This window comes from Pectinophora gossypiella, chromosome 10 (assembly GCF_024362695.1).
Source record: "Pectinophora gossypiella chromosome 10, ilPecGoss1.1, whole genome shotgun sequence".
Classification (NCBI taxonomy): domain Eukaryota; kingdom Metazoa; phylum Arthropoda; class Insecta; order Lepidoptera; family Gelechiidae; genus Pectinophora; species Pectinophora gossypiella.
In genome coordinates, this window is record NC_065413.1 from 3,552,010 (window position 1) to 3,568,248 (window position 16,239).

A 16,239-nucleotide genomic window follows, 5' to 3' on the forward strand; every position below is an offset into this window, starting at 1 on the left:
ATACAAGATAATGCATGCGCTCCGTGTCCGATAAGGCATCATTCATGTGTATCAATGAGTTAAAAATGTCATAGAATTCGGGCCAAGCCTTCAATGAGCCGGCGAAAGTGGGTATTGTTATCTTAGGAAGCTTGACGTTAGGAACGCAAGGGTGATCTACAGCGGTTGCGGAAGACGGCGAAGAATCAGTAGGTATTAATTTCCTATGAATGGTCGTGATACTAAAATAAATATTATCGAATTGCTCGCGTATTATATCTTCCTGCTCCTCCTGGTCGCTCTCGATCACGCTGAGAATATCAAAATGCGCCTCTTCGAAATTGTCACATAATTTCTTAATGACCGCGAAATGAGATAGAAACGCTTCCAATTGTGTTTCGTCCGTTTTAGCTAACTCGGCCACCTCATACATTTTCCTTAACCGGTTTAGCGCGATAGTGCGCTTGCGGCGCAAAACAGGTAGGTCATGTAAAGAGAAAACAATATCCTTTTCCTTTGTCATTTTAGGTTTGGAATTTCGTCTAGACGTAAAAGACATTTTTAAAGCGTATATTTCGTATAAGTACAAATGTATAAAGATCTGCTACTAAAACAATTGGGAGAATAGAAGTCAATAACGTAAAAACGATTTCCAATTGTTTACGAAGTCTACAAGTAAAACACCTATAACGCGAGTATAGTTCTAAGTTTAAAATGTATAATACGAATAACTAAAGTTGGTGCGTGCGTACGTATCGATTAGAAGTAAACGAACAGCTTCGGAATTCGTCCGGGTTATGCCTACTACCAAACCATACCGAACAATCTTATGTCAATTTTTTCAAACGAAACGGTAGGTATTTGTAAAAAGATTTCATACAAAACCGAACATACTTAATTTCTACCAAATAGCTAAATGTAACAATTTTATACGTATCAAAACATTAATTTCTTGCTCATATGCTTTAGAATACAACTGTTTCATAAAAACAAGATAGAATTGAATGAATGACAATGGAATGTCGAATGCGAAAGGTCGATAATGGTGGTGATTACGTACACAAAAACTATGGAATGTACTAGAAATTTCGTGAAATACACTATATTTTTGTTAAAATATGCGTGTAGTCGGTAATATTTAGAATATTAATGGGAAAATAAGCATATCTATCGGGGAAACTTGCTTAATTCCCGGGTTTCGGCACCAAAAAAATGTGCAGCAACGTGGTCGATACACATTTGGGGGCAGCTACGTTTTGTAAAGAGGCTGCAGCGTCTGGGAATCACTGAAATATTGGGAACTTACCCGATCAGCATATGTACGTCTCCAATCCAGCGTCTGCGTTCATCAGCTCGGCTGCGGGATCCAGGCGGGCACGTGCCTCACAAGCAGGAGTCGAGGATTGAATCAATTACGTTATTTACACGTGAAAATACACCACACCTTTATATAAACAGTCATTGATGATTCGTAACACTCGCGGCGTCAAGATATTTAAGGATTTTTAAATAAATTCGATTTTTGCTTCGGAGCAGATCTTTCGACCCATAAAGCCTCAGTCGTTCTCAATGACGTCGATTTCGTCACCGCCGTGTAGCAAGCCAGACACGGCTTGTGATTGGACGGAGCGTATGAGTGTCGCATACCAGACACTCTGCGATTGGGTGACATTCCAACAATAAATCAGTGGTCCAGATTGCTGCGTATGAAAACCTACTTACTAGAATAGCGGGAAAATTTAAAATTCGAATAAGGAATGCGAATACGAAACAAACGTCATCAATAAAAGTGGTCAAACGTCGTACTCATTGTTATTTAATTCTTAATAAAATTCTAAAAGAAGTCGAAAAGTAAAATAAGATTGTTTTTTGATCATCCTAAACTGGCTTCTGTTTCTAGATTAGCATTTTATAATTTATCTTTGGGCCAGTCAAATACCCTATTAGGCTACTTGACAAGCTAGTCAAATGAGATATTTTTTACGAAACATCAAAACGAAAGTTTTCTTTGAAGTTTGTATGGAAATACTGTCCTGTGACGTCATCAATAAAAGCGGGCAAACGTCGTACTCATTGTTACTTTATTCATAAATCAAATTCGAAAAAAAGTCGAAAAGTAAAATGTGATTGTTTTTTGATCATGTTAGACTGGCTTCTATTTCTAGATTGGCATTTTATAGTTTAACTTTGAGCCAGTCTAATACCCTATTATTAGAGAGATTCTCGAGACCGAAAGCCCTCAGCGGTCCCGATTTGTCCGGTCAAGTGGTGAATGTCATCCGAGGCAAAATAAAATAAATCACATCACATTATGTTCGTCGTTTGGAAGGAACGTTAACCATTGATCCTGGTCTAATAGCCCAAACACCTTCACCAAACTAGTGGAGTAGCGTGGTGGAGTATGCTACAGGCCTCTGTGTAATAAGGGGGGGGGGGGGAGTGGCTGTATAATAACCCTTTCACGGACCATGGGTCATGGATGGTTCATAATAGGTAGTATGACACATTGGAATCGGAACGTCTGTAGACGTTCTGTTCTTGAAAGTGATAATCTACATTTATGTTTCCGCGTAAGGTCTTAGCATTCCACATTTTTTTCATCCTTTCTTATTTGTTTTGCTAATCAATCTTGGTTCTGCCTACCCTCTGTATCTGTCTGGGAAAGACAACAAAAGAGATTTTGACGGCAATCTCAGGTTAATTATTTTTTTCTTAGCCAATTATTACATAGAACGTGTTGATTCGATAGCAATTGAAAATGGAAGAGAGACTGAATGACTGGAACGAATGTTAATAAAACTTTTTTTTTTTAAATAATAAAGGGTTTGGCTAGATAGTTGTTGCGAACACCACCCCGTAAGTGAAGGTACAATAAAGCAGAAGGTTAATGTATATGCAATGGCTGGACAAGTAGGTAACAATAAACACATGTGTCCTACAAGCCCACAAGGTAAGGCACGTAGGAGTTTTACGACTATTCTAGACCGAATTAAAATCTATAAAGTAGGTACTCTATTATCATCAGCTGAACGCGTTCTATTTTTGTTCCATGCCGCACCTAAATATTTATAAACTCAATACCTACTTCCTGCCTCTGGTCACCTGGGTTCAGAACCCCTATACCGACCCCTCCAGCGTGGTCGACGATTTACCGCATACAGCGCTTATCGGTATCGACCCACTAGAGTTGATTATTTTTTTTAAATATTTTCCTTTCATACGATACCCTGAGCCGAGGTTCGTGCCCAACGGGGCACCATCAGGCCTGTTGTATTAAATTTAGTACCGAGTGAGAGTCCTCAGCGCTCTCCATTTGTCTGGCCAATTAGTGCCATCTACGGCAAATCTACAATAAGTCACGTCAAAAAAAAAAACGTCGCTTGGAAGAAAATGCTGCAGAGTCATAAAGCCGCCAATGTGCTGTAATCTTTCTTGTAAACACAAGTATTACAATATTTTGTGTAAGTAAATAAAACTCACGTTTGTTTTAAACCATATTTTCTCCTCTAAATGTAGTTACAATCAAACATCTTGTATTTTTTTTGGACTTTCCGTTTATTAGAATACAGTACAATTTTATAATTCTAAAACAGAAAAAACTACATCCACGTATTTTTCGTATCCTCGAATAAATCTCCCGCCAAACGTCCTTTTTCTTTTTCCAATTTATTGTTTTTTAAACCGGCCAGTGTTGACAACTTTTCTAAAATATTTTACTCGTTTAGAGTTGACCTTACATGTGTGCAATGAAGTCTGTTTGGTTTGATTTGAATTTTATTCGCTAGATTAACATTCTTCCAATAGCTTCCTATAGTAAGTCAAATATTTATGTAAGTATCTACAAGTTACATATTGCGTTGTTACTGACATTTATCTTATTAGTGGGGATGCGAGTGACGTCCTATTAATTATTATCACACGACGTTCAGAGAGAATTACATCAATGACTGTTACTTAATGTCAATTATGTCTGTTATATCCACAATAGAGTCATGGAAGTAAATTGCTTTTCCTGACACCCACGCGATAAGATTAGAAGGAACAATAATTAATAAAATTGGAGAATTAATAATGTACTCGCCTGACTTTGAGATATAATTTATAATTCAAAGCTTCGGAAAATGCTTTTACATGAACACTCATACATTCATACATTGCTATATTATTATGATTGTTTAAATGACCCCTCTTTAAGGACCCCGATACCGACCCCTCCGGCGTGGTCGACGATTTCCCTGACGACATCTTAGTCGAGGTTAATGCTCAACTGAGCCCCCTCAGGCTTGTAGTCTTAAATTTTATACCAGATGAAATTTTAGTTCTGTGCAATAAAGTATATTTGATTTGATTTGATGAGAGCCCCCCTCAGCGCTCCCTATTTATCCGACCAAGTAATATTATTCTCTAATTGATTTTCAGAAACGTAGGAGAATTACATACACAATTACAATACACAAACAATTTGGAAAACAAACCCACCACCCACACCCACCGGGGTAAGCAGAGACTAGAATAGAATTCAATTTGCTTTCCTGCCTGAGACACTTTTCCTGCTTCCTCCACATTCATCGATCGTTTCATACACGCACGCCGGTAATAAACCTTTTCTGAGGACATACCCATAGTTGTCACGTGTACTGTTAAAACAGGTGCGTACATTATAATGAATGGGTTCCCGAACATTCATCCCAAACAGCCTAGTAACAAGTAGGAGCGCAAAGACAACGCATATCTGTCATATGAAATTAGTTTATTGCCATTCACCCGAGCAAATGATGTCATAGCATAGTTTAGATACACACGAGTGTAATGCTCCGAATTGGTTCTTATAATCGTCGATTCTATTGCAGTTATAGGAGTACACAGGATACAGTTTCGAATTACATTGCTTGCTGAGATAAACAGACATTTTTTTGTATAAAGTTATAACAATATATGTACAGGTATACCCAGTGCGATATTGTAACACAAATGCGATTAAAATGTTTTAAAAAACAAAGTAAAGATATTATAAGATCTCGGACCCACTGAAATAATGTTAAGCCCGTTCTGTGAATTTCGCCACCGAACATATTATAAATAAATATACTACGTAGTTCATCACATCACTAATTTAAGAGTCACGCTCTTTTCGGTCGCCCTCTACTAGTGAAGAATGGATTTATATATTATACACGTCCACATAACCCTTCTAGGATATAGGGGGGTTAAAAAGGCCACATCGAAGCAATTCATTCAAGAAAGCAATATTGCAATTTGACATTTGCGCATATAAAAGTAAGTGCGCAATGCAAACAAATGTCAAATAGCAATATTGCATTCTTAGATGAATTGCTTCGATGTGGCTTTTTTAACCCCCCAGGTAAGGTGTTGTTATATTGTTAAGGAAGGCTGGCCTGTGGTAGTCTAGAGTCACGAAAACGGAGACGTGATTGAAGATTAGAAGCTCAATGATAACCCTGACACCAGGGAAGATAAGGTCGGTCGTCGACCTTCACGACAGATGAAGACCGAATAGATTTGCATGCGGTATTTATTGTTATGATCTGCATTTCTACCATATAGTTAATGGGAGAAATTGTAGCCGGGGATGCTTTGTTGAATCGCTAATTAAAAAATAAGTATATAGAAAATAAAGTTGAGTATGGGGGTTAGAAAGGCCAAACGAAAGCAATTCATTGCACTAAGTAATTCTAAGTGGATTATAGTGCCGAGACAACTTGGGTTTAGCGGTGTTATTTTAACCGTATTGTTAATTTGTCTTTGTATTCTATAATAAAAGAAATCTAAAAAGCAATATTGCAATTTCAACAAATGTCAAATAGCAATATTGCTTTCTTAGATGAGTTGCAACAATATGGCCTTTCTAGAGCCCCAGAAGTGGCGAATGTTTTCAGTTTTCAAAGAAGTAACATATAAAGGGGCCTACAGAAAATCATATTATTTTTCATTCAGTAACATTTATTACCATTTTCATTTAAAGTAATGAACGTTTTGAAAAGCTCAAACGCTTAATATTTAGTAGAATAAGCATCCTTTCAGTGAAACGCATTGGGGCCAATAATGTGCGCCCTTCGAAGGACGTTAGTTCATTCCCGGTGAGAATTTAGGTTATTGTCATCAATATTAATTTCAATTGGATGATATTATTTTTAGTGAGCTTAATTATCTATAATTATGTCAGAATCATAGCTACAAGTATGTAGACAGCCTTTAAAATTACTATAGTAAAATAATTATTATTATACACAATCCATTAGAATGATTTACACTGCATAAAGATGATGTCTGAAAAGATCAAATGCACGTATTTACAAATATACCTACAATAACTGGCTGTATTTATTTTGATAAAAAATACATAATTTAAGAAAAAGAACAAATGTATTTATAAATCTTAAATGACAATCTGAAAATATTTTTTTACCTTATAAGCCAGCATTAGGTATCTACAATGATAATAATTTCTATGCTTGTTAAATAGGTACTTACTTACAGTAAAATGTTAAATAATATTATGCCTTATAAAACTCTACATATTTGATTTTTCGTTTCGTTCGAAATTTCAAAAAATATTTAAAGGACAAATACAAATTTTTAAAATAAGAATTTTTACGATTACTTACATAAAATAAATATTTAAAAAATGTGTTTTTACAAGACTCACCATGACAAAATGCTGAACGCTTTGTAAGAGGACCCCGTACATGATAAAATACTTAATTTGGTAAAATGTCACGTGTTTCGTCCTTCGTTTCAAAGGTTACACTGCAATTTTGTCGAGTTGTTCCTATGGAAGAACACCTTTTACCCCACATACTATTTTAGCTTGTGGCGTCACTCTTACAGCGTTTTCTTCCTTAATTAATTTAATTAAACGAAGTCACTTTGTGTAATGGAGTGTTGGGTGGCTGACATACTAGCAATCATTATTGAATTGTTTGTGATTAGTTAGTGTGACTTTACCTATCAATAATAAGTAAGATTAAGAAAAAAGATTCCAAAAGAATGGAATTCGATGGCGTATGAAATCGCGCGAAGTTTTTGAAAGCGGAGGACCAATTTCTCGATAGGTACATATTGCAGCAGAGGGCGGTCCACGCAGCATATAGCCGTACCGAGTGGAAAACCATATCCTGTGGTCGCGATCCTCAGCAGTGAGGGAACGACGAAGAAGAAGAAGAAGACATATTGCAGCTATTCGTAAAGTGTTCCAAATTTGAATTTTTTCATACAAAATTTTGCTTGTCCATTGGTAAATAATTTGTTAATTTATTAGAAAATCAGCCTTAAGGTTGTGAAATGGAACTAAAATGGTTTCCATAAAATTTTTACAATGATGATCCTGCAGTCCAAATAAGTGACATTTGTTGTTTTTTTTTAATTTTCTTTCAAATGTTAATATTATGTTTTAAGCAGGTATTTTCCTTGAATCAACACCATAAATTCATTTGGAAGTTAATTTAGCATCTTTAGTGCTTATTTCGGCTTCCCCTCGTGTAACTGAATTTTTCATTAGACCGTGCTAGCTCTCGTAAATTATTCCAATAAAGCCTAAAATATTTACTTATAATAGTTATAATAGTTACTTATAATAGTTGTTAAGTATTTAGCAATTTCTTTTAAGCAACAAAAGGTGCATACTCATTTAGTTATAAGAGCGCCCGCCAACAAACTGGTATAAGTTTGGCGAAATTATTTTTTTAAGAAAAATTGTACCTTTTTTGGAATAAATAAATAAAAAAAAAAAAAAAAATTTGCTTTACTTATCTAATAATAATAATAAAAAACTTTATTCAGGTAAAATCTACGACACACATAATTTGTATCAATTTCAAACTGTAAGGCTGTATTTCTACATGCCTTTGCTTATGAGGTATAACAAGTTTCATTTGGTAAAACGTCAAAGAGAGCATTTATAAAAGTTCGACTTTATTGCTTACGTTTTAAGGGTTACTTTACACTCGCAAGCACTTCGTGTCATAAGACTTTATAATGTTCTCTCTTGCTAAAAGTTTGTTTTTTGTAATTTTGTACGAATATCAAAGACTTTTTTTATAAAGAAACGTAAAAAGTCCTTTTCAAAGGTCGATATAATAACTTAATTGTTTTTTGGTAGCAAAGCTAACAACTACCTAGCTAGCTTATATCTGGAGGTCCGAGTTCGATTCCCGATGGGGACATTGTCGAAACCACTTTGTGAGACTGTCCTTTCTTTGGTAAGGACATTGCACATAAAAACAACAGTCTATATTAGCCTTTACAATCGACATTGAAGGAACCACCCTATGCATTTAATTGATTAACTCTTATAATTGTACTTTTATAGTTCTTGTAAATGGTGTAATCGTCCCTCTACGTAGTGAGATGGCCTTGCAAGGTTCAGTACAATAACACAATCTACGTAGCAGCTCCTTAGCCCCTAGGGACAACAGGTGTCTTGGTTTATTCCATGAAAATTACCAATTACATTCTAAAATAGATAGTGACATCGTAATGAAAACTTTGAGGGATGATCCAGACCATGATTCTGAGTTGATATCAAGTGGAATTTTCCGTTGCAAAAGTATGAAAATAAATAAAAAATATACTAAAACTTTCATGAATTTTCTGACAGGAAATTCCGCTTGATATCAACTCCCAGAATCATCCACAGAATCATCCCCCCCAGTATTTGTTATTGTGTCCCTAACACCCATACGCACTTTGATGGCTACCTGTACGTACTTGTAGGTTAGTGAAGGGGATGATTCAGCTCATTATTCTGAGTTAATATCAAGTAAAATTTTCCATCGGTTGATTATAGGGGGTATGGAGCATATTCTACGACGCTGCTCCACTGCGGTTTGGTAGGGGCATTTGGGTTAGCAGCCCGAAATCGTGCATTCCGAAGCACGGAATCATCGTTCTTTATCGGATAACCAGGTGATTCAACCTGCAATGTCTTGGCAAACAAAGGACAGTCTCGCAAAGTGATTTTTAACAGTGTCCCCATCAGGAATCGAACGCGAACCTCCAGATCGTGAGCCCAATGCTCTAACCACTAGACCACTGTGTTTACTTACTTATTCACCCTTTATTTCTCGTGAAGGTTATCGGTAATGCAATTTTGCTATTATTAAGGACATATCGAAGCGTCCGTTTCTACAGGAAAAGTGTATAAAGTGAGTAAACAAACAGGAATAAGTGGGTAAGGATGGGAAACACTTAGTCAAATGGGAATCTTTGCATGAAATTGAGTCTGAGTGTGACCGACCCTGGGCGAGAGAGAGCTTCATTTGTCCCGCCAAGTAGTGAACGCCATCTGTTGGCAACATCCAACAAATTATATTTTTTTACTTTTTAAAATGGCAATATCTTTTTCCTCTTCTTCTACGATCGACTGCGAGTAATGTGTCATTTTTGTGTGCCTAATTAATAATATAAATAACAACGGCCGCCGTGGTACAGTGGTTGAGCGTTAGGCTCACGATCCGGAGGTCTTGGGATTGATTCCCGGTGGGGACATATCACAAAAATTACCTTGTGATCCCTAGTTTGGTTAGGACATTACAGGCTGATCACCTGATTGTCCGAAAGTAAGATGATCCGTGCTTCGGAAGGCGCGTTAAGCCGTTGGTCCCGGATACTACTTACTCATGTAAGTATGTAGTCGTTATATGAGCCATGTCAGGGGCTTTTGGCGGCTCAATAGTAACCCTGACACCAGGGTTGATGGGGTTGGTAATCCACCTCACAACCCATACGATAGAAGAAGAAGATCAGACGTAAAGCTGAAATAAGCTCCATATAAAACAAGCCAGATCGCCTTCATCTCACAAATCCGGCAAATACAATAACCTGACGAAACATGGACCTTTCGGCGACCTTCGTTCCAATTTTAGTACGAAGACAGAAAAGTTGCGAAAAATTCATTCTGTATTAGGTTTTTTCGGTTCCGTAGCCAATAAGACGAAATTAGATTTTGTTTTGACTTACACCGAAAATCCTAAAAGTGAATGACTCCTTGTTTTTTTTTTAAATAATAATATCTTAAAAAAAAAAACGAAACGATCAGGCACCCACCACAGGTTTCGTCAGTAGCATGATTATTTTAAGTTTGTTTCGGTTCCGTAGCCAATAAGACGAAATTATATTTTGTTTCGACTTACACGGTGGCGATACGGCTCACCACCTATCACGTTAGTCTAACAGAAAGCTCTGTGAGACGTGGTTACCTACTTATTAGTTCTTCATGCGATGTACAACCCAGATTCTGACTAGCCCAGTTGGCAATATAGACGTCATCTTATATTCTATAGAAACTATAAATCCTTCCGTTCTTTTTTAACATAACATAACCTCTATAGACTATATTCCCAAAAGGGGTAAGTCAAATGTACATCCATCGCACGATTCACTGAGTTTTTGTGAGGCCTCCTCTCAATGAACCAGACGGGATATGAAGCATAATCCACTAGGCTGCTTTACCGCGCCTTGCGTGTTGCGGATAATATTTGGTGTTTCTTTTACAATAATGATGGACTAATGTTATGGGCGATAGGCTGATCCCTTATCACCATAAGGTTCATCATATCCAGCTTACGACATCGTATCAACAGTGGCTGCAAATTGTCTTTGATTACTTGTGGCTCTGCCCACCCCATTAGGGATTACGGGCGTGAGTTTATGTATGTATGTATGTTTACAATAAATAGAAAAACATAGCCGTGGAGTGAGATTTATATCTATACGTCTAGACTAGTCTATATCAATAGAGTCCGAATGAGACACTGTAGCTAATGGTTGCCAATATATTCAAATCATAATTTATTGACACGTTGCTTTCACTTGTAAAATTGTGGCCAATGATCATGCAGATGTTACAGGGCGATGGAGAATGTATGAGATTGTGATGATCTTCAAACGTCTACTAAATCAGGGGCGTGCTATGATGGCCGTTTTGAAGTTTGTCTCACTCATCAGGTTATATATTAATCAATAACTTACGTTAAAGCAACAAATAGCTGTACCTTATTGTGTGCAACAGGTTTCGCATAAATTCTTCTTCTGCTATATTGTGAGGTGGATTACCAACCCCATCAACCCTGGTGTCAGGGTTACTATTGAGCTGCCAAAGGCCCCCCTGACACTACTAACTTACATCAGTAAGTAGTAACCGGGACCAACGGCTTAACGTGCCTGCAAGTGATCAGCCTATAATGTCCTATAACGAAACTAGAGATCACAAAGTGATTTTCGTGATGTGTCACCACTGGGATTTGAACCCGGGACCTCCGGATCGTGAGCCCAACGCTCAAACCACTGGACCATGGAGGCCGTTGATTTTCGCATTGATAATATTAGTAGCGATTAGTGGGTATACTAGTCTTGTCGGATGACTGAGTGTTGATAGTTTGGGACACCCCGCGTCCTAGCTGGCTCGCTCCGGCTGACCTGTACAATTAAAAAGTAGTCGTTTGCTTTAGGAATTGGTGCGTTGATCACCATTGCTATAAGCATTAGATCGCGGCCTAGTTATTGGCTGAAAAAGGCGCGACCAACTCAACTGCATTGCGGCCCGCTTTGACGAACTGCTATTTCTTGTGAATTAACTAAACATAAACAGTGTTACTACAAAACACAAACTAAAAATAAACTACGTTTGAAATAGTATTTCGCGCCACGAAAGAAGTCTGCGGATTTTAATGAAACTAACTTGACAAGTAAATAATTCTATGCAGAATCTGCGACAGTAGCGCCGCGGCCTTCGGGACTTCTTTCGTATACGGATTATATTAATTTTAAACATAGTTTATCTTTTAGTCTTTGTTTTGTAGTAACACTGTAAGAAGTTTTCTAATAACACGGCATACCTAACTAGGTACGACATCTTACTAATTACACGTTCCTAGGCGGGTTAAAGAGGCCAAATCGAAGCAATTCACCTAAAAAAGTGATAATGCTATTTGACATTTCTTGACTGTCAAATTGCAACATTGCTTTAAAGGTGAATTGCTTATATGTGGCCTTTTTGACCCCCGTGTTCAGGTAAATGTTGGTATTTCAGATCTTTTTCTCTTTCTATTAAGTTTCTTCATCGTAAAACAAGGTCAGATTGAAAGTGAGGGACGTCAATGGCTTTCTGGCGTGATGTCTACACAAAGAAATGTGAGACGTGTGTGTGTGTGTGTGTGATGTGAGTGTGTGTGTGATCATGCTAATTTTAAGAATATATGTAGGTACTTAATGTAAAAAAGCTTATTTATAAGGTTAGTGATAGATAAAAATGCCTGGTGTTAAATATTAGTATACCTGCCTGCTGTGTGTGCCTGGTATTATAATACTATTTTTTTTTTTGTGATTTAAGTGCAATAAAAAGTTTTTGTATTGTATTGTATTAGTATATATCTAGTATATAATACATAATATTAGTTATCTAGTTATTAAATAATTAGTAATAATAATAATAATAATAATAATAAAATATTTATTTCAGATTCTGCATCCATATAATGTTAGTTAAACAATAGAGACTTACGAACTATGTTAGTATATTAAATTAAATGACATTACTTGGCCACACGGCGTATAGGTAACACGTGAGTCATAACCCAGTGTTTCCAGAATGGGCCATCCATCCTCTCTGCTACGATTCTTAGAAGACTGTTGGCGCTGCCACGTACTCTCGTTATTAGGGAACTGACTCGCTTGCGAACGATAGCATGGAAGCCATCAGTATGCGCATCAGCAAACATTGCAGACGCACTACAGTAACGTGGAAGCCCCAACAATGATCTAAACACATTGTTATATAGGACCCGCAGAGCGCTGTAAGCTTTTTGAGTAAAGTTGATCCATATGCTGCAGGTGTAAAAAGATTGGCAGTATGCCTTAAACAATGTAATTTTTACTTCTTTAGTACACCGAGCAAACCTACGAATCAACATATTACTCCTCACTGACAACGCCCTACGTTCCCTCTCTATGTCCATGTCATCATTTTGCGATGCAGTGACCCAATGCCCCAGATATTTAAATTCTGACACTATTTTCAGAGGAGTGCCCTCAAGAGTGACCGGCGGCGGTACATATTGTTGCTCTTTAGTACCTACTCTGAAAATCAGCAACTCACTCTTTTTGGCGTTATATCTGAGGCCATGGACCTCCGCGTATCGCTCACAAATGCCGATAAGCTTCCTCAGAGCGCTAATTGATGGGCTCAGCAGCACCATATCATCAGCGTAACTTATATTATTAACGAAATTGCCGTCAATGGAGCAGCCAACCATGGCGCCGCTGAGCTCACCAATAAGCCGGTTCATATACAGGCTAAAGAGCTTAGGTGAGGTCAGGCCACCCTGCCTCACCCCGCAATCCAGCCCATACTCACCAGATACTGAGCCCGCCCAGCGCACCATATTTATCTGGTTTGCGTACCAATATTTAAGTAACACTGTCATTTCGCCCGGTAATGTCGTGTCTTCCTGTAGCTTCTTCCATAAAAGGTCATAGGAAACCAGATCGAAAGCTTTAGACAAATCAAGAAAGCACGCATAGACAGGTGTTTTCCTGTCAGTATAGTACCGGACAGTATGCTTAAGACATAACACCGCTGTCTCTGTAGAGAGTCCTGCCCTAAAACCAAATTGTGCATCATTGAGTTCCAAATGATTGTCCAACTGCTTGTCAAGCATACTATCCAGTACCTTTGCTACAATAGTGGCTAACGAAATGGGCCTATAGTTATTGATGGAAGAGGCATCTCCAGTACGGTTCTTTATTACTGGCACCACTACAGTTTTCATCAGGTCGACCGGAAGGTAAGTATGTCTGATGCAGAACGTATAGAACATCGCTAGTACTCTGGGCAGATGTACACCTGCATGTTGCAAATGTTCAATGCTAAGGGAATCATGCCCAGGTGATTTACCTCTTGTCATACGTCTCACCACATCCGCCACTTTTTTTGCTGTAAATCTAACGTGCGGTTCGTTAGAAGATACCTCACTGGATAGAACCTCCCCCTCCGCTCGACCCAATGGAGACACCACTTTAAAATGATTTTTAAACAATTCAGCAATGTCGGCAGGCTCACTAACACCCTCTACGCTTGCTGGTAGGCTCGGCTTAACATTAAGCTTGTTTGTTTGTTTCCAGAAGTGTCCGAAGTTTTTATTTGCATGATATGATGCTATAATATCCATTTTTAGTTGGTCAGAGTTATTTTGACACCATTTAATTTTCTGTTTAAAAGCTTTTCGCGTAGATACCATCTTTTCATAAATTTTACCACTTTTAGGTTTGCCATACAAATGCCAATTTTGAAATGCAAGCCGAGCCTCAGCATGTACTTCTGTCACGTGTTTATTCCACCCAACAATATGTTTTTTATTATTTGGTACTGTTTTTACATAACTGTGCTTTGCCGCGTCACTTAATATATTAATAATTTCGAAATACATTCTATCAATAATAATTATATGTTCTAAATTAGCGCAATATCTATCACAACATTCTGTAAGTTCCATTGGAAAGTCTACATTTCTCAATTTTCCATTACAATATTTTTCATATGCCTCAATTTGTTGTAAGTTTCTTTCCCCCCAAACTATAGCATTACGTTCAGCCTTATTACTTTTTATTTTAGCCTTAATAATATTTAAATTACACGTAATTTCCAAGGGGAAATGGTCAGACCAAAATATATTGTAATGTATCTTAGTATCTATTACAGATTTCCAAGCTACCTCTGACACCAGACAATGATCTAACCAGCTCCTCGACCCAGTAACGTCAGAAACAAACGTGTATGATTCCGACGAAACTCCTAGTAATTCAATGTCCGCGCAATGCAAGTCTTGTTCTACACAGAAGTTCCTTAGCTCATTCCCGAACCGCCCACCGGGCTGAGCATTAAAATCTCCCAGTATAAAAACACTGTCGCAGTCACAATCTTCAATAATGGCAGCCAACTCACCCAAACAATCTGTAAACTCAGGAATATTTTTGGCCGAGTCCGTCGGCATATAAACTGAGAATACCAGTATCGAACGATCCGTTAGCACCATTTTAATTGAAGTTATACGCTCACTTTTACATTGCACTACCGATACCGCCTTGAATACACTTTTGCGCCATAGTAACGCTACACCTCCATAAGGACGTCCTAGAAGAATTCCATCTCCCGCATCCACCGCTGATTTTCCAGTATATTCAAAATCTGGATGAACAGTATTCAGTAAAGGAATGTCATGCTCCATAAGCCACGTTTCTTGCAGTGCTATAATATCAGCTGTTCGACATAGCTCCCGTATACAACCGATCGCCGTGCGGACCGATTTACAATTAAAACTAATTAATTTTACATGATCATCTCTTTTATCCATTAACGGTATTATGAACCCCGTCATTCGGTATATCACCTGTTTCCCGGTTATAATTATAATGGCTACGATTAAAATAAATAAATCTTCGGAAACGTATACCTTCCGGCCATAGGTCGTCATTCAAAAACATACGTATCTTATCGTATGGTACAAAGATTTTGTATGCATTATAGCGTTTTTGCTTTTTCATATTAATTTTCTTAAGTGTGACAGTAATACTGGTTTTTTGGGATATATATTCGACAATATCGGTCTCAGTTGTAGCTACGTTAACATTATTAACGAAAAGCGGAATTTTCATGTCCGCAGCCTTAAACTTTCCCTCCGGTTGAGTCACAGCCTTGCCCTTAGATCCAATAAAACGATTTCTCAGCCGTTTCTTTTGAACAGTTGTCCATTCGTGATCCTTAGTCTCCTTTTTCCATGTCTTTTTATCATTATTGACTATGGTCGCAAGCGTTATTGGCTTGGGCCATACACCCTCGGCACAAGTACCGTCACCGCTGTTATTCACCGTCTCTCGCGCACCAGTAGCGCTTGATTCTACTATCTCTGTCTGCTTATCTCGTCCGAGCGGGGATTCTATTGATGCAATATTACTACATACTAATGATGTTTGCATTGATTTAAAAGGCGTGTTGCTGTTGCAGTTACTTGTCATTTCTGCTCCTCCGCTATAACATCTTGCGAAATGACGTAGATTCAAAAATGTTAAATGGACCTTCAACAAGATACATGATAATTACCTTCGATGAGTAAATGATTCTGATTGCGTTGATGATTTTTTATTTTCTTTTGCATCCCGTACTCGAGTTGATCTCCCCTACGCGCCTAGTGGCGCGCGTGGTTTGGGGTCAGGCGCGCGCGCATATTTATCGTGCGCTCCCGGGAG